Source organism: Pleurodeles waltl, chromosome 6, assembly GCF_031143425.1.
Source record: "Pleurodeles waltl isolate 20211129_DDA chromosome 6, aPleWal1.hap1.20221129, whole genome shotgun sequence".
In the NCBI taxonomy this organism is placed as follows: domain Eukaryota; kingdom Metazoa; phylum Chordata; class Amphibia; order Caudata; family Salamandridae; genus Pleurodeles; species Pleurodeles waltl.
Window position 1 is genome coordinate 1,044,292,503 of NC_090445.1, and position 20,126 is coordinate 1,044,312,628.

Sequence of the window (20,126 nt, forward strand, 5' to 3'; positions counted from 1 at the left end):
GGAGTTTCTACCAGGGATGAAAAAGGACTGAATTTAGTGATGAATTCATCAGATATCACCCTCACTGCTGCCCAAGAATCTGTTCTGAAAAGAGGCTTGGGTTTTATTCCCACAAATAGATTGGACCTTTTCAAATTAAGACAGGAATTGGTAGAATATTTTAGAAAAGTTTGGTTGAGGGTGTTTTTTGATAATAAAGAAGGAACACCCTGCACAAAGGGTGACACTAATGTTCGAGCAAAATCTACTTACACAACATTGCTTGCCCAGCTACTGTGTGAGATAGCGGCTTTTGAACAGGCTGTGAGCCATAGTCTAGAGAACCTGACGAACAGACCTTAATTACTGTTTAAGAATTAGTCAAGATTGGAGGAAGGGGCGATACGAGAATTGAATCAAAACACAAAGGCCCTCATTACAACATTGGCGGTAAATGGCACCTACCGCCGTGCTGACGGCTGCCAACATACCGTGACCGCAGCGGTATACCGGTATTATGACCCACACAGAGAAATCCGCCACTATACAGACACCCACACAAGTCCGCCAGACTAAAGGTCAGTGATAAACTGGTGGTACCAAAACCCACACCGTTAAGCCAACAGAAATACTCCCACAGTATCAGGACCCATGAATCACTGCGGTGGTCTTTCAACCACGGTAAACCATTGGCGGTACACACCGCCACGCTCAGAATACACACACACTTACAAGACTATACCACATTGGACAATTTAAACTACACACACCTGACACACAGACACACACCACACCCAAAACACTATAAAACACACACCCACATTACCCACAACCCTTTCAACGAAAAAAAAAGATTGCTATCAGAGAGAGAGAGACAAGCCAGGAGCACCCAATCAAATCTGAGCCACAGAACACAATCACCCATACACCATCCACACACCTCACAGCACACACCACAACACATCACCCCACACATCCTTACACATACCACTCACACCACATCCATGGCACCCCAAAGACACCCCAGGTTTTCAGAGGAGGAGCTAAGGTTCATGGTGGAGGTAATCATCCGGGTAGAGCCACAGCTATTCAGATCACAGGTGCAGCAGACATCCATTGCTAGGAAGATGGAGCTATGGCGGAGAGTCGTGGACAGGGTCAACGCCCTGGGACACCACCCCAGAACAAGGGATAACATCAGGAAGAGGTGGAACGACCTACGGGGTTGCAAGACACCAGATAGTCGTACTGAGGACGAGCGGTGGACCCCCACCTCCTCCCCCTCAACTACCAACATGGGAGGAGCAAGTCTTGGCGATCATGCATCCTGAGGGCCTCGCAAGAATAGCAGGAGGACTGGACTCTGGTAAGTCAAATCTTTACTACTGTATCCCCCACCCTACCTGCATGCCATCACAAACTCCTTCCCCTACCCTCACCCCCATCACTTCACCACCTCACATATACCCCACTATCACAACCCACCCATCCCAATACCAAGCTCTGCCGCAACACCAATGCATGGGCACCCATCACAGACCTGCATGGACACCCATCACTAAAGCATGCCCATTAGAGAGAATCACTTAGCCCACAAAATCGCCACGCACACAAGGCAAAGCTGGCAGGGCTATCATAACCAAAAAGGGAAACGCACCCATGCACAAGATGGCACACAAAAATACAATAACACTGCATTTACATCCCCTCAGGATCCCCACTAAACGTCACCGGAGAGGAGGTGCCACGAACCACCAGTCTCTCCACAGAAGAGGCCCGCAGTGATGACAGCAGCTCTGCACGCCTGGATCATGTCTGAATCACAATGGCCAACCTGGCCCATCAGGGACCTCTGGACAGTCGGTTGCCCTGCCACAGTCCCATACAACCACAGACCCTCCCCCGTCGGGAACCACCAGCACAGCACCCACCCAGCAGGCCCATACCACTGTCCCCAGGAAACGTCAATCAGCAGTGTGTCCACCACAACAGGGACCCCAGGTATCCCCACAAACCCAAGACAATCAGGGACCTGGGGTCAGTGGCAGTGGGCACACGGTTCAGGGCACAGGACAACAGGGAAGGTGGGAGGACTGCTGTGCGACAGGGGGAGGACAGGTCTAGGGAACCCACTCTCCACAAGGCACTTGCATGGATCCCACCATTCCCAGGAGACCTTGGGCCAGATACGGGCCAAGTTGCAGGAGACAAGGTGGCTGCAGGAGGGACAGTACCTGGGGATCGGGGAGGACCTCAAACACATCCACACCATCCTGGTCACCATTGCAGTGGTGCTGGCTGACATGGCCAATACCATGAGGGAGGCAGGGGCACACCAACAGGCCTCTGACACTAGCCACACTGAAGAACAGCCCTCTACCTCTGCCGGAGCTACTGGACAGGAGGCCCAGCCATTGGAACAACAGGCCACCAGCACCCCACCCCCTGCAGAAGGAGAACCACCCCACAAACGGTCCCTGCAATCCAAGCAGAAGCCAGAGAACATTGACAAGCCCCCCACCAGGAAATAGGACTCCCCTGAATGTCACCCTTCCGTCCCACTATGTCACCTTGTACCCCTTGAACTGCCATTAGTCCCCTTCCTATGCCCCCTTGGACAATGCACCTGTGATACAAAGAGAATGGACTCTAACTGGACATTCCTCCACCATCATCCCAGCCCATTGCATATCCCCCTCCACCTCTTAGCACTTAAATAAACACCTTTGGAACAAATACAAGTCTGGAGTCTGTCAATTGATGGAAATATATATTAGTTCAACAATCTGTAAACCTTGTACAGTTATATATACATTGGTATGACCTGTAGTGGGCAGCAGTAAACACACCAGGAGCCAGAGTGGGGCACAGAGATCTGAAAATAGAGATGCCAAAGGGTACAGTAAGTGTCCATAGACATAGGGAAATCATGCTGCCGTGTTCAATGTCCAACACAAAACTGCAATGTAAAGTGAAGTTACAGTGTCTTACATGTATGTCACTGAAAGAACTGCTGAATGAGAGAACTTCTGGTGTCCTCATCTTCATCCTCTGCCTCCTCTTCCTCACTGTCCACAGGCTCCACCGCTGCCACAAGAAAATCCCATGCTCATCCTCCTGCAGAAAAGGCACCTGGCGCCTCAAGGCCAGGTTGTGCAACATGCAACGATGATCTGGCACACCTTTGTGGATGAGTAGAACAGGGATCTACCAGTCAGATGAAGGCACCTGAACCTGGCCTTCAGGAGTCTGAAGGTTCTCTCAATTTTCCTCCTTGTTCGCCCATGTGCCTCATTGTAACGTTCCTCTGCCCTTGTCCTGGCACTTCTCACTGGGGTCAGTAGCCATTACAGGTTGGGGTAACCAGAGTCACCTGCAAATATCGAGGGATATCTGTTAGCCACACACTCACCCTTAGGGACAACCCCATACCCATACACCAACATATACTGGGTGGGGACCTTGGGCTCACCTATTAGCCACACCTGGTGCCTCTGGAGTTGAGCCATCACATATGGGATGCTGCTATTCCTCAAGATAAAGGCATCATGCACAGAGCGAAGATACTTGGCATTCACCTTCGGAGAGTGATAGCTTTTTCTATTCACGAACACTTGTTCATTTCTCGGGGGACAAATGCTACATGGGTACCATCAATGGCACCAGTGATGTTGGGGATATGTCCCAGGGCATAAAAGTCAGCTTTCGCTATGGCCAAATCCTCCACCTGGGGGAATACGACGTAGCTGCGCATGTGTTTCTGCAGGGCAGACAACACTCTGGTCAACACGTTGTAGAACATTGAATGAGACATCCCTGATGCCAGGGCCACTGTTGTTTGGAAGGAACCACATGCCAGGCACTGACCGGCCTGCACTAGACGGGGGATACCTGTGGGGTGGCGGATAGCTGAAATCAGGTCTGGCTCCAATTGGGCACACAGTTCTTGGATTGTGGCCCAATCAAGTCTGTAGGTAAGGATTATGTGCCTGTCCTCCATAGTTGCCAGGTCCACAAGGGGTCTGTACACTGTCTCCATCTCCTAATTCATCTTCAGCAGTTGAACTCTAGGGTGGAAAACGGCGAGCAGAGGGATATATTCACACATATGTTGCAATAAAAATGCATTTCTTCCTTTATAGAAACAGAATGTGAATTTGAAAGTCATTTGATGTGCCAATGTCTGCTGTGACACAGTTAGGTGCCATGGCCTGTGCCCCCCTGAAATGGCTGCTGTCTGACCTCTGAGGAGAGACAAGTGAAAATGAGGAAATTCCGCTGGCGTTGTGCGCCGTTGCAGTCGGCAGTCGGCGACTGCTGCGCAACTTCGCACCGGTTATCATTGGACCCTATGTGTTCCAGGAGCCAATGGTGGTGACTGTATGCAACGCAGAGAATGTGACCGCCATTTTCTATCTGGTCAATCACTTGCTACCTGACCTTCAACAGGAGAGGACCTATACTGCAAGTGCTGTTGTGACCTGTGTCTGGAAGTGACAATGGCTTGAGTGTCTGGGGAAAGGGCCCCGACTCCACTTCAGAGGAGTTGGAGAGACTGGTGGATGGAGTCCTACCCCAGTATACTTCACTCTATGGTCCTCCAGACAAACAGGTGACTACACTGTGAGCATGATGCGTAGACCATGAACATATGGAGTGCTGTGTGTGTAAGCCTCGTGTAAGGTGGTGCTGAGGGGTCCTGAGTAGAGTGCTGCATGTCTGGTGGTCAATGTCTGTGCGTAAAGGGGTGGGAGGGATATTGTGGAACTTGAGTGTAACAGTCCGGACGGTATTATTAACACCTTTTTTCTATGCATATTTCCTTGCAGGTCAGCACCCATCAGAAAAAGGGTATTTGACGTGCCATCGCCAAGGAGGTGTGGACCCTGGGGGTATTTGAGAGGCAGCGCACCCACTGCCGCAAATGGTGGGAGGACCTGCGCCATTGGGCAAGGAAGATGGTGGAGGCCCAGGTGGGGCTGGCCTCCCAATGAGGAAGGGATGCCCCTCGTACCCTGACCCCCCTGATGTTCGGCATATTGGTGGTGGCCTATCCAGAGTTGGATGGGCACTTGAAGGCATCACAGCAGCCACAAGGGGGTGAGTACAGAATCAGATTCATTACTTTGCATGCGTTAAGGTTGTACCTGGGTGGGGGATGTGAGCTGTGAGTGCTCCTAGGCCAGGGCGGACTGGCAGGGTTTGGTCCCTTGTTAGTCAGGCTCTGAAGCACTCCAACCCCAATAGTGTTAGTGGGCATCTACTACTGGGCAGGGTCCTGTTGGTTTCAGGTGTGCAGCGGATGGCGTTAGGCAATGTACACCATGGGCTGGTGACTAGCTTTGTAACTGATAGTGCGTGGCCTAGTGCATGGGGCTGACCCCTGTGTGTTGTGTATGTCAACGGTAGTGTTGTTGCTGGCATTGACCAAGTGTATCCTGTCTCTCCCCCCTTTTTTGTTTTGTCACCCTGTCCTTGTGTGCATTAGCATCATCTGGCGGAGGTGCAGAGGCACCGGAGATGGATGGAACTGCATCCCCCATGGGCCTGGAGGCCAAATCCACCGACAGGGAAGCTCCCTGGAGGTGGTGGACACCTCTGTGCCCACCCCAACAACAGGTACAGCCACCACCCCCCGTACCAGCACCCCTCTCCTAGCAGCCCCCCAGCTTGTTTCCCGTACCTGCTCACCCAGGAGGGTGGGCATCTCTTTCGCTGCAGGCACTTCAGGCCCTGCCCCAGTCAGCCCTGCTGCCCTCAGTGAGGAGGCTATTGACCCCCTGAGATCCCTCACTGTTGGGCAGTCAATCATTCTGAATGCCATCCAGAGTGTTGAGAGGCATTTACAACAAACAAATGCATACCTGGAGGGCATTCACCCTGGTGTGGTGGCCCGACAGAGAGCATTTCAGGTTCTGGCCTCAGCACTGATGGAAGCCATTGTCCCTGTCTCCAGCCTCCCCCCACCAACTTCCTCTATCCAGTCCCATCCCCTCAACCCCAACCTATCCCAAGCACACCTTCAGACCAGTATTCACCCAAATCAACACACAGAAGTGGCTCAGGCAAACACAAGCACCACACATCATCCCACAGGCACTCACACAAGCACCATCCAGAAGCAGACACACCAACATCCACTGCCTCCACTGTGTCCCCCTCCTCCTCGTCGTCCACCTCCCTCCCAGTAACGTCTCCACTCACACCTGCATGCGCTACATCCTGATCCACTACCTCCATCACCAGCATGCCTATTACTACACCCCTCACTGGCAGTCACCACCCCCACATCCATGCACACGTCCCTGTGTCCTCTCTCACTGTGTCTGGGACCCCTCCTCCCAAATTACACAAATGCAAGCACACACCCACACAACAGCCATCCACCGCACAACAGCATCCAGTAAATGCACCTGCACCCAAACACACCAGACTGACACCTCCTACAACCAATCCCTCTTCCTCTACTCCCAAACCTTCGCCCTCTTCCTGCCCCAATGTCCCTAAGAAGCTTTTCCTCGCCAACATACACCTCTTCCCTACACTCCCCCCCGTCCTTCACCTCAGGCTAGGGTGGCCTGAACCCAGCCCAGCACCTCAGCCACCAAGTCCACATCTGCTGTGGTTTCTGCAGCTCTGAGAGGCTCTAAGGAAGCACCTGTCAGCCCAGTCAGTGTGCCACCAACACCTGCCAAGGACAAGAAGGTTCCGTCACACGGAAAGGGCAAAAAGGGGAGAGCATCCAGCAAGGAGAAGGAGGCACAACCAGCCAGCAAGGCCAAGGCAAAGTCTCCAACTGGCTGAAGCAAGGAGGCACCACCATCTGCCAAGGGCAGGAAAGGGCACAGAACACCAGCCAGGGGACTTCAGCCGTCCGAGGCTGCAGGGGAAGGGCTGGAGCCTCCCCCCTCAACTGGCAGCACTGCCGCCTGCATCGCAGCCAGCACTGCCCCTTGCACCACGGCCAGCAACGCCACCTGCCCCGCGTCCAGCAACGCCAACTGCCCCACGGCCAGCACCTCCACCTGCAACGTGGACAGCAGCACAGCCACCAGCAGCAGCAGCCCCAGTGTGCAGCTGTTTGAGGCTGCAAGGGAAGGGCTGGACTCCCCCCTCCACTGGCAGCACTGCATCTTCCCCAGCTGCCACCACCGCCAGCTTCACCGCAGCTAGCACCGCCACCTGCACCGTCACAAGCACCGCCTCAAGCAGCACCACCAGCAGCAGCCCCAGTGGGTAGCCGTCCGAGGCTGCAGGGGAAGCGCTGGAGCCTCCCCCCACCACTGGCAGCACCGGCACTTGCACCGGCACTGCAACCACTGTACAGCCGTCCCCGTCGGTGGATGGACTGTAGTCATGCATCCATGGCGTGTCATGCATCCTGCCCACAGAAAAACATGTGGATCTGACACCCAGGTGACTGACTGTGACCTTGCACACCCCATGTGCTGCATCACTGGGCACCAAGCCCCTTCCAGAACCAGTGGAAGAAGGCATCCACTCACCCTGACCTTGGCAGGATGAAGCACACTGGGCACCAAACCCCCTCCAGAACCAGTAGAAGAAGGCATCCACTCACCCTATCCTTGGAAGGATGAAGCACACTGGGCACCAAGCCCACTCCAAAACCAGTGGAAGAAGGCATCCACTCACCCTATCCTTGGCAGGATGAAGCACACTGGGCACAAAGCCCCCTCCAGAACCAGTGGAAACTGGCACCCACTTGAGAGACTGTGGCTTTGCACTCCCCAAGACCAAGCAGTCGGCAAACCACCCACTTTAGAGACTGTGGCCTTGCACTCCCCAGGACCAAGAAGTGGGCAAACCACCCACTTGAGAGACTGTGGCTTTGCACTCCCCAGGACCAAACAGTGGGCAAATCAACCACTTGAGAGACTTGAGAGACTGTTGCTTTGCACTCCCCAGGACCAAGCAGTTGGCATGGAGCCCCCTCCAGGAGCAGTGGCGTTGTACCATCTTCCGGCTGAGATGCCCCCCTTCCCCGTCCCCCTGAGGGGCCTGTGTGTTTTTGACCTGATGGCCCTGCAGTGTTCTCTCAGTATTGAGGCAGGAGTCAAGTGTGGGCTTGGCCTATGTGTTTTGGCCCAGTGGGCCACGGACATTTTGAGTGGACATTGTTCTGCCTTTTGTAAATATTGTATATTTTGTAAATACTGTTTTTGAATTATTAACATATTTCTAACTATTTCTAATATAACACTCCTTTGACTCAATTACTTTTGTCCTTGTGTTATTCCTGAGGGTTTCGGGGTGTATATGTAATGTTGTTGCATGTGTTTGTGTGTATGGTGTTGGGGTGAGGGTGTTGCATGTTGCATGTGTCACTCTCTGTTTCCTCCCCCTCCCCTATGTACTAGGTGCAGTACTCACTGTGGTTGTCATCGCCGCTGTTGGTACTCCTGGTATATGAGCAGGTACACCATGATCAGTGTAGCAGTAGGGAAAGATGCGGAAGACATTGTAACGCAAAGGGTTAATTAGCTTGAACAGTGTAGATGAGCGTGATGCCTGCCGAAGCCAGAAAAACGTGAAAGAAATTCACGATGTTCGCTTTCAAGCTTGTTTTCTTTTGACATTCCGTAGATACACTCATTCGCAGCTGCATGTGTGAGAAACAGGCTGTAAATGAGAGTCAGTCTCAGCCTTGAGAATGAGACCACGGTAAAAGATGGAATGAAAACAATGGCCAGGGAATGACAAGGTAGCCAAGAGACATGTACTGATAACATACATAGCTAGAAAATACTGGAAGGGGGTAGAATCCAAGCTTCTGGTTATTTAAACACTGAAAGGTGGGTGAGGGAATTTTGAAGCTCACAGATGGAGTTATGAAACTGTCATCTTCAGACCCAGCGCTGCCTCCCTGTTTTGCTGTTCCAAGACCGTGATGCTCGAGGGGGAGAGAGGTCCAAGCGGGCAGTAGAGGGCTTCCCAGCACTCGTGGACTAAGTGACTAAGTTAAGTTCCACCCAGGGATGAAAGGCTTTTCGTTTCTCTGCTCCATTATTATGATTGATTATTATATGTGCACTGTGTTTATAATCTGAGAAATTCAGCTCATGTATAGTTTTTTTTCCTGCTTTACTGAACATCGTAGTGTAAATCTGCCACAGTAATTGAAATGTGCATTTTAGTGTGCAGTATATCAAAGCTTATCTGAAGTGTTCAACTCGCTAATATTCTGCTCCCTGAACATCGTAGTTTATCACATGTTTGTATACAGTTATTCCAAGTTTATATCTGTCAATGAACTCTTTACTCAGGCGTATGCATAGATGCTCTCTGTAGTGTACTTATATATAAACATTTATATAGATATTTTTTTTATTTACTATTCTTACTCTGTCAATGAACTCTTTGCTCATTCATATACATAGATACTATCTGTAGTGTACATATATATGAATAGGTGCTTTTGATTGCCATGCTTATTTCACTATTGTTAATGTGCTAAATGCCTGCATTTATCTGAAATTATAGTAAAGCCAAATTTATTCAGAATTTGCGTGTGGTCCTTCATTGAGCGTCCTTATTGACTTATACCGAACAGGTGAACCAACCACCTGGATAGAACATTTGGTACCAGGAGTGGGGTATAAGTCAATAATGCCTCTTTGGGGACACAAGAAAAGTGAGGCAGAGAGCGGAAGGCAGCATAGGGCAGAAGCCAGATCCATTCCCGGGTGGTTAGCAACTGACCCGTTCTCTGGTGTGGCAGGACTCCTTAACCGGTGGGCAGCGCCGGTGTTCTGGGAGGCATTAGATGAGAAAGTGACTCCTCTCTTAGAGGAAGAGGATGAACACGAGAGAGGATGATAAAAAGAAACAAACAACATGTCCTATGGGAGGACTTAAATCAACGGGTAACCAGGAGCATGTCCCGGGAGTTTCTACCAGGGATGAAAAAGGACTGAATTTAGTGATGAATTCATCAGATATCACCCTCACTGCTGCCCAAGAATCTGTTCTGAAAAGAGGCTTGGGTTTTATTCCCACAAATAGATTGGACCTTTTCAAATTAAGACAGGAATTGGTAGAATATTTTAGAAAAGTTTGGTTGAGGGTGTTTTTTGATAATAAAGAAGGAACACCCTGCACAAAGGGTGACACTAATGTTCGAGCAAAATCTACTTACACAACATTGCTTGCCCAGCTACTGTGTGAGATAGCGGCTTTTGAACAGGCTGTGAGCCATAGTCTAGAGAACCTGACGAACAGACCTTAATTACTGTTTAAGAATTAGTCAAGATTGGAGGAAGGGGCGACACGAGAATTGAATCAAAACACAAAGGCCCTCATTACAACATTGGCGGTAAATGGCACCTACCGCCGTGCTGACGGCTGCCAACATACCGTGACCGCAGCGGTATACCGGTATTATGACCCACACAGAGAAATCCGCCACTATACAGACACCCACACAAGTCCGCCAGACTAAAGGTCAGTGATAAACTGGTGGTACCAAAACCCACACCGTTAAGCCAACAGAAATACTCCCACAGTATCAGGACCCATGAATCACTGCGGTGGTCTTTCAACCACGGTAAACCATTGGCGGTACACACCGCCACGCTCAGAATACACACACACTTACAAGACTATACCACATTGGACAATTTAAACTACACACACCTGACACACAGACACACACCACACCCAAAACACTATAAAACACACACCCACATTACCCACAACCCTTTCAACGAAAAAAAAAGATTGCTATCAGAGAGAGAGAGACAAGCCAGGAGCACCCAATCAAATCTGAGCCACAGAACACAATCACCCATACACCATCCACACACCTCACAGCACACACCACAACACATCACCCCACACATCCTTACACATACCACTCACACCACATCCATGGCACCCCAAAGACACCCCAGGTTTTCAGAGGAGGAGCTAAGGTTCATGGTGGAGGTAATCATCCGGGTAGAGCCACAGCTATTCAGATCACAGGTGCAGCAGACATCCATTGCTAGGAAGATGGAGCTATGGCGGAGAGTCGTGGACAGGGTCAACGCCCTGGGACACCACCCCAGAACAAGGGATAACATCAGGAAGAGGTGGAACGACCTACGGGGTTGCAAGACACCAGATAGTCGTACTGAGGACGAGCGGTGGACCCCCACCTCCTCCCCCTCAACTACCAACATGGGAGGAGCAAGTCTTGGCGATCATGCATCCTGAGGGCCTCGCAAGAATAGCAGGAGGACTGGACTCTGGTAAGTCAAATCTTTACTACTGTATCCCCCACCCTACCTGCATGCCATCACAAACTCCTTCCCCTACCCTCACCCCCATCACTTCACCACCTCACATATACCCCACTATCACAACCCACCCATCCCAATACCAAGCTCTGCCGCAACACCAATGCATGGGCACCCATCACAGACCTGCATGGACACCCATCACTAAAGCATGCCCATTAGAGAGAATCACTTAGCCCACAAAATCGCCACGCACACAAGGCAAAGCTGGCAGGGCTATCATAACCAAAAAGGGAAACGCACCCATGCACAAGATGGCACACAAAAATACAATAACACTGCATTTACATCCCCTCAGGATCCCCACTCAACGTCACCGGAGAGGAGGTGCCACGAACCACCAGTCTCTCCACAGAAGAGGCCCGCAGTGATGACAGCAGCTCTGCACGCCTGGATCATGTCTGAATCACAATGGCCAACCTGGCCCATCAGGGACCTCTGGACAGTCGGTTGCCCTGCCACAGTCCCATACAACCACAGACCCTCCCCCGTCGGGAACCACCAGCACAGCACCCACCCAGCAGGCCCATACCACTGTCCCCAGGAAACGTCAATCAGCAGTGTGTCCACCACAACAGGGACCCCAGGTATCCCCACAAACCCAAGACAATCAGGGACCTGGGGTCAGTGGCAGTGGGCACACGGTTCAGGGCACAGGACAACAGGGAAGGTGGGAGGACTGCTGTGCGACAGGGGGAGGACAGGTCTAGGGAACCCACTCTCCACAAGGCACTTGCATGGATCCCACCATTCCCAGGAGACCTTGGGCCAGATACGGGCCAAGTTGCAGGAGACAAGGTGGCTGCAGGAGGGACAGTACCTGGGGATCGGGGAGGACCTCAAACACATCCACACCATCCTGGTCACCATTGCAGTGGTGCTGGCTGACATGGCCAATACCATGAGGGAGGCAGGGGCACACCAACAGGCCTCTGACACTAGCCACACTGAAGAACAGCCCTCTACCTCTGCCGGAGCTACTGGACAGGAGGCCCAGCCATTGGAACAACAGGCCACCAGCACCCCACCCCCTGCAGAAGGAGAACCACCCCACAAACGGTCCCTGCAATCCAAGCAGAAGCCAGAGAACATTGACAAGCCCCCCACCAGGAAATAGGACTCCCCTGAATGTCACCCTTCTGTCCCACTATGTCACCTTGTACCCCTTGAACTGCCATTAGTCCCCTTCCTATGCCCCCTTGGACAATGCACCTGTGATACAAAGAGAATGGACTCTAACTGGACATTCCTCCACCATCATCCCAGCCCATTGCATATCCCCCTCCACCTCTTAGCACTTAAATAAACACCTTTGGAACAAATACAAGTCTGGAGTCTGTCAATTGATGGAAATATATATTAGTTCAACAATCTGTAAACCTTGTACAGTTATATATACATTGGTATGACCTGTAGTGGGCAGCAGTAAACACACCAGGAGCCAGAGTGGGGCACAGAGATCTGAAAATAGAGATGCCAAAGGGTACAGTAAGTGTCCATAGACATAGGGAAATCATGCTGCCGTGGTCAATGTCCAACACAAAACTGCAATGTAAAGTGAAGTTACAGTGTCTTACATGTATGTCACTGAAAGAACTGCTGAATGAGAGAACTTCTGGTGTCCTCATCTTCATCCTCTGCCTCCTCTTCCTCACTGTCCACAGGCTCCACCGCTGCCACAAGAAAATCCCATGCTCATCCTCCTGCAGAAAAGGCACCTGGCGCCTCAAGGCCAGGTTGTGCAACATGCAACGATGATCTGGCACACCTTTGTGGATGAGTAGAACAGGGATCTACCAGTCAGATGAAGGCACCTGAACCTGGCCTTCAGGAGTCTGAAGGTTCTCTCAATTTTCCTCCTTGTTCGCCCATGTGCCTCATTGTAACGTTCCTCTGCCCTTGTCCTGGCACTTCTCACTGGGGTCAGTAGCCATTACAGGTTGGGGTAACCAGAGTCACCTGCAAATATCGAGGGATATCTGTTAGCCACACACTCACCCTTAGGGACAACCCCATACCCATACACCAACATATACTGGGTGGGGACCTTGGGCTCACCTATTAGCCACACCTGGTGCCTCTGGAGTTGAGCCATCACATATGGGATGCTGCTATTCCTCAAGATAAAGGCATCATGCACAGAGCGAAGATACTTGGCATTCACCTTCGGAGAGTGATAGCTTTTTCTATTCACGAACACTTGTTCATTTCTCGGGGGACAAATGCTACATGGGTACCATCAATGGCACCAGTGATGTTGGGGATATGTCCCAGGGCATAAAAGTCAGCTTTCGCTATGGCCAAATCCTCCACCTGGGGGAATACGACGTAGCTGCGCATGTGTTTCTGCAGGGCAGACAACACTCTGGTCAACACGTTGTAGAACATTGAATGAGACATCCCTGATGCCAGGGCCACTGTTGTTTGGAAGGAACCACATGCCAGGCACTGACCGGCCTGCACTAGACGGGGGATACCTGTGGGGTGGCGGATAGCTGAAATCAGGTCTGGCTCCAATTGGGCACACAGTTCTTGGATTGTGGCCCAATCAAGTCTGTAGGTAAGGATTATGTGCCTGTCCTCCATAGTTGCCAGGTCCACAAGGGGTCTGTACACTGTCTCCATCTCCTAATTCATCTTCAGCAGTTGAACTCTAGGGTGGAAAACGGCGAGCAGAGGGATATATTCACACATATGTTGCAATAAAAATGCATTTCTTCCTTTATAGAAACAGAATGTGAATTTGAAAGTCATTTGATGTGCCAATGTCTGCTGTGACACAGTTAGGTGCCATGGCCTGTGCCCCCCTGAAATGGCTGCTGTCTGACCTCTGAGGAGAGACAAGTGAAAATGAGGAAATTCCGCTGGCGTTGTGCGCCGTTGCAGTCGGCAGTCGACGACTGCTGCGCAACTTCGCACCGGTTATCATTGGACCCTATGTGTTCCAGGAGCCAATGGTGGTGACTGTATGCAACGCAGAGAATGTGACCGCCATTTTCTATCTGGTCAATCACTTGCTACCTGACCTTCAACAGGAGAGGACCTATACTGCAAGTGCTGTTGTGACCTGTGTCTGGAAGTGACAATGGCTTGAGTGTCTGGGGAAAAGGCCCCGACTCCACTTCAGAGGAGTTGGAGAGACTGGTGGATGGAGTCCTACCCCAGTATACTTCACTCTATGGTCCTCCAGACAAACAGGTGACTACACTGTGAGCATGATGCGTAGACCATGAACATATGGAGTGCTGTGTGTGTAAGCCTCGTGTAAGGTGGTGCTGAGGGGTCCTGAGTAGAGTGCTGCATGTCTGGTGGTCAATGTCTGTGCGTAAAGGGGTGGGAGGGATATTGTGGAACTTGAGTGTAACAGTCTGGACGGTATTATTAACACCTTTTTTCTATGCATATTTCCTTGCAGGTCAGCACCCATCAGAAAAAGGGTATTTGACGTGCCATCGCCAAGGAGGTGTGGACCCTGGGGGTATTTGAGAGGCAGCGCACCCACTGCCGCAAATGGTGGGAGGACCTGCGCCATTGGGCAAGGAAGATGGTGGAGGCCCAGGTGGGGCTGGCCTCCCAACGAGGAAGGGATGCCCCTCGTACCCTGACCCCCCTGATGTTCGGCATATTGGTGGTGGCCTATCCAGAGTTGGATGGGCACTTGAAGGCATCACAGCAGCCACAAGGGGGTGAGTACAGAATCAGATTCATTACTTTGCATGCGTTAAGGTTGTACCTGGGTGGGGGATGTGAGCTGTGAGTGCTCCTAGGCCAGGGCGGACTGGCAGGGTTTGGTCCCTTGTTAGTCAGGCTCTGAAGCACTCCAACCCCAATAGTGTTAGTGGGCATCTACTACTGGGCAGGGTCCTGTTGGTTTCAGGTGTGCAGCGGATGGCGTTAGGCAATGTACACCATGGGCTGGTGACTAGCTTTGTAACTGATAGTGCGTGGCCTAGTGCATGGGGCTGACCCCTGTGTGTTGTGTATGTCAACGGTAGTGTTGTTGCTGGCATTGACCAAGTGTATCCTGTCTCTCCCCCCTTTTTTGTTTTGTCACCCTGTCCTTGTGTGCATTAGCATCATCTGGCGGAGGTGCAGAGGCACCGGAGATGGATGGAGCTGCATCCCCCATGGGCCTGGAGGCCAAATCCACCGACAGGGAAGCTCCCTGGAGGTGGTGGACACCTCTGTGCCCACCCCAACAACAGGTACAGCCACCACCCCCCGTACCAGCACCCCTCTCCTAGCAGCCCCCCAGCTTGTTTCCCGTACCTGCTCACCCAGGAGGGTGGGCATCTCTTTCGCTGCAGGCACTTCAGGCCCTGCCCCAGTCAGCCCTGCTGCCCTCAGTGAGGAGGCTATTGACCCCCTGAGATCCCTCACTGTTGGGCAGTCAATCATTCTGAATGCCATCCAGAGTGTTGAGAGGCATTTACAACAAACAAATGCATACCTGGAGGGCATTCACCCTGGTGTGGTGGCCCGACAGAGAGCATTTCAGGTTCTGGCCTCAGCACTGATGGCAGCCATTATCCCTGTCTCCAGCCTCCCCCCACCAACTTCCTCTATCCAGTCCCATCCCCTCAACCCCAACCTATCCCAAGCACACCTTCAGACCAGTATTCACCCAAATCAACACACAGAAGTGGCTCAGGCAAACACAAGCACCACACATCATCCCACAGGCACTCACACAAGCACCATCCAGAAGCAGACACACCAACATCCACTGCCTCCACTGTGTCCCCCTCCTCCTCGTCGTCCACCTCCCTCCCAGTAACGTCTCCACTCACACCTGCATGCGCTACATCCTGATCCACTACCTCCATCACCAGCATGCCTATTACTACACCCCTCACTGGCAGTCACCACCCCCACATCCATGCACACGTCCCTGTGTCCTTTCTCACTGTGTCTGGGACCCCTCCTCCCAAATTACACAAATGCAAGCACACACCCACACAACAGCCATCCACCGCACAACAGCATCCAGTAAATGCACCTGCACCCAAACACACCAGACTGACACCTCCTACAACCAATCCCTCTTCCTCTACTCCCAAACCTTCGCCCTCTTCCTGCCCCAATGTCCCTAAGAAGCTTTTCCTCGCCAACATACACCTCTTCCCTACACTCCCCCCCGTCCTTCACCTCAGGCTAGGGTGGCCTGAACCCAGCCCAGCACCTCAGCCACCAAGTCCACATCTGCTGTGGTTTCTGCAGCTCTGAGAGGCTCTAAGGAAGCACCTGTCAGCCCAGTCAGTGTGCCACCAACACCTGCCAAGGACAAGAAGGTTCCGTCACACGGAAAGGGCAAAAAGGGGAGAGCATCCAGCAAGGAGAAGGAGGCACAACCAGCCAGCAAGGCCAAGGCAAAGTCTCCAACTGGCTGAAGCAAGGAGGCACCACCATCTGCCAAGGGCAGGAAAGGGCACAGAACACCAGCCAGGGGACTTCAGCCGTCCGAGGCTGCAGGGGAAGGGCTGGAGCCTCCCCCCTCAACTGGCAGCACTGCCGCCTGCATCGCAGCCAGCACTGCCCCTTGCACCACGGCCAGCACCGCCACCTGCCCCGCGTCCAGCAACGCCAACTGCCCCACGGCCAGCACCTCCACCTGCAACGTGGACAGCAGCACAGCCACCAGCAGCAGCAGCCCCAGTGTGCAGCTGTTTGAGGCTGCAAGGGAAGGGCTGGACTCCCCCCTCCACTGGCAGCACTGCATCTTCCCCAGCTGCCACCACCGCCAGCTTCACCGCAGCTAGCACCGCCACCTGCACCATCACAAGCACCGCCTCAAGCAGCACCACCAGCAGCAGCCCCAGTGGGTAGCCGTCCGAGGCTGCAGGGGAAGCGCTGGAGCCTCGCCCCACCACTGGCAGCACCGGCACTTGCACCGGCACTGCAACCACTGTACAGCCGTCCCCGTCGGTGGATGGACTGTAGTCATGCATCCATGGCGTGTCATGCATCCTGCCCACAGAAAAACGTGTGGATCTGACACCCAGGTGACTGACTGTGACCTTGCACACCCCATGTGCTGCATCACTGGGCACCAAGCCCCTTCCAGAACCAGTGGAAGAAGGCATCCACTCACCCTGACCTTGGCAGGATGAAGCACACTGGGCACCAAACCCCCTCCAGAACCAGTAGAAGAAGGCATCCACTCACCCTATCCTTGGAAGGATGAAGCACACTGGGCACCAAGCCCACTCCAAAACCAGTGGAAGAAGGCATCCACTCACCCTATCCTTGGCAGGATGAAGCACACTGGGCACAAAGCCCCCTCCAGAACCAGTGGAAACTGGCACCCACTTGAGAGACTGTGGCTTTGCACTCCCCAAGACCAAGCAGTCGGCAAACCACCCACTTTAGAGACTGTGGCCTTGCACTCCCCAGGACCAAGAAGTGGGCAAACCACCCACTTGAGAGACTGTGGCTTTGCACTCCCCAGGACCAAACAGTGGGCAAATCAACCACTTGAGAGACTTGAGAGACTGTTGCTTTGCACTCCCCAGGACCAAGCAGTTGGCATGGAGCCCCCTCCAGGAGCAGTGGCGTTGTACCATCTTCCGGCTGAGATGCCCCCCTTCCCCGTCCCCCTGAGGGGCCTGTGTGTTTTTGACCTGATGGCCCTGCAGTGTTCTCTCAGTATTGAGGCAGGAGTCAAGTGTGGGCTTGGCCTATGTGTTTTGGCCCAGTGGGCCACGGACATTTTGAGTGGACATTGTTCTGCCTTTTGTAAATATTGTATATTTTGTAAATACTGTTTTTGAATTATTAACATATTTCTAACTATTTCTAATATAACACTCCTTTGACTCAATTACTTTTGTCCTTGTGTTATTCCTGAGGGTTTCGGGGTGTATATGTAATGTTGTTGCATGTGTTTGTGTGTATGGTGTTGGGGTGAGGGTGTTGCATGTTGCATGTGTCACTCTCTGTTTCCTCCCCCTCCCCTATGTACTAGGTGCAGTACTCACTGTGGTTGTCATCGCCGCTGTTGGTACTCCTGGTATATGAGCAGGTACACCATGATCAGTGTAGCAGTAGGGAAAGATGCGGAAGACATTGTAACGCAAAGGGTTAATTAGCTTGAACAGTGTAGATGAGCGTGATGCCTGCCGAAGCCAGAAAAACGTGAAAGAAATTCACGATGTTCGCTTTCAAGCTTGTTTTCTTTTGACATTCCGTAGATACACTCATTCGCAGCTGCATGTGTGAGAAACAGGCTGTAAATGAGAGTCAGTCTCAGCCTTGAGAATGAGACCACGGTAAAAGATGGAATGAAAACAATGGCCAGGGAATGACAAGGTAGCCAAGAGACATGTACTGATAACATACATAGCTAGAAAATACTGGAAGGGGGTAGAATCCAAGCTTCTGGTTATTTAAACACTGAAAGGTGGGTGAGGGAATTTTGAAGCTCACAGATGGAGTTATGAAACTGTCATCTTCAGACCCAGCGCTGCCTCCCTGTTTTGCTGTTCCAAGACCGTGATGCTCGAGGGGGAGAGAGGTCCAAGCGGGCAGTAGAGGGCTTCCCAGCACTCGTGGACTAAGTGACTAAGTTAAGTTCCACCCAGGGATGAAAGGCTTTTCGTTTCTCTGCTCCATTATTATGATTGATTATTATATGTGCACTGTGTTTATAATCTGAGAAATTCAGCTCATGTATAGTTTTTTTTCCTGCTTTACTGAACATCGTAGTGTAAATCTGCCACAGTAATTGAAATGTGCATTTTAGTGTGCAGTATATCAAAGCTTATCTGAAGTGTTCAACTCGCTAATATTCTGCTCCCTGAACATCGTAGTTTATCACATGTTTGTATACAGTTATTCCAAGTTTATATCTGTCAATAAACTCTTTACTCAGGCGTATGCATAGATGCTCTCTGTAGTGTACTTATATATAAACATTTATATAGATATTTTTTTTATTTACTATTCTTACTCTGTCAATGAACTCTTTGCTCATTCATATACATAGATACTATCTGTAGTGTACATATATATGAATAGGTGCTTTTGATTGCCATGCTTATTTCACTATTGTTAATGTGCTAAATGCCTGCATTTATCTGAAATTATAGTAAAGCCAAATTTATTCAGAATTTGCGTGTGGTCCTTCATTGAGCGTCCTTATTGACTTATACCGAACAGGTGAACCAACCACCTGGATAGAACATTTGGTACCAGGAGTGGGGTATAAGTCAATAATGCCTATTTGGGGACACAAGAAAAGTGAGGCAGAGAGCGGAAGGCAGCATGGGGCAGAAGCCAGATCCATTCCCGGGTGGTTAGCAACTGACCCGTTCTCTGGTGTGGCAGGACTCCTTAACCGGTGGGCAGCGCCGGTGTTCTGGGAGGCATTAGATGAGAAAGTGACTCCTCTCTTAGTGGAAGATGCGGTAGAGAGTGTGAAGCTAAGAGGGGCGAAGCTGGAGCTGAAAGCAGCAGGGCAAGTGGGATGGATTTTCCTGTCTGCGCTCCGTATGGTATACAAGAAAACATTAACACAAGATGCAGAAATAAGAAAACTGCGGGATGAGGTTGCAGCCTTGCAGGAAAGGCACTTACTTATGAAAGAAACTATCAAAAGTGCAGTGAATAGGGGTGATCAAATGGAGGCAAGGTGCACCGCATTAGCAGTTCGAGTAGCAAAACAGAAGAGTAAGCAGAAGCCTAAAGTACCCTCAGCTGTGCAAGTGAGAGCATTGGTACGCAAAGAAAAATGGGATCCTTGTACTTGGGATGGAACAGTTTCAGATAATGATGATGACTGGAATTGGGAGGATGAGGTGGAAGTACGTGTAGCAGAACTAGGTGGAGTTGAAAGTGGAGAAGGACGTGCAG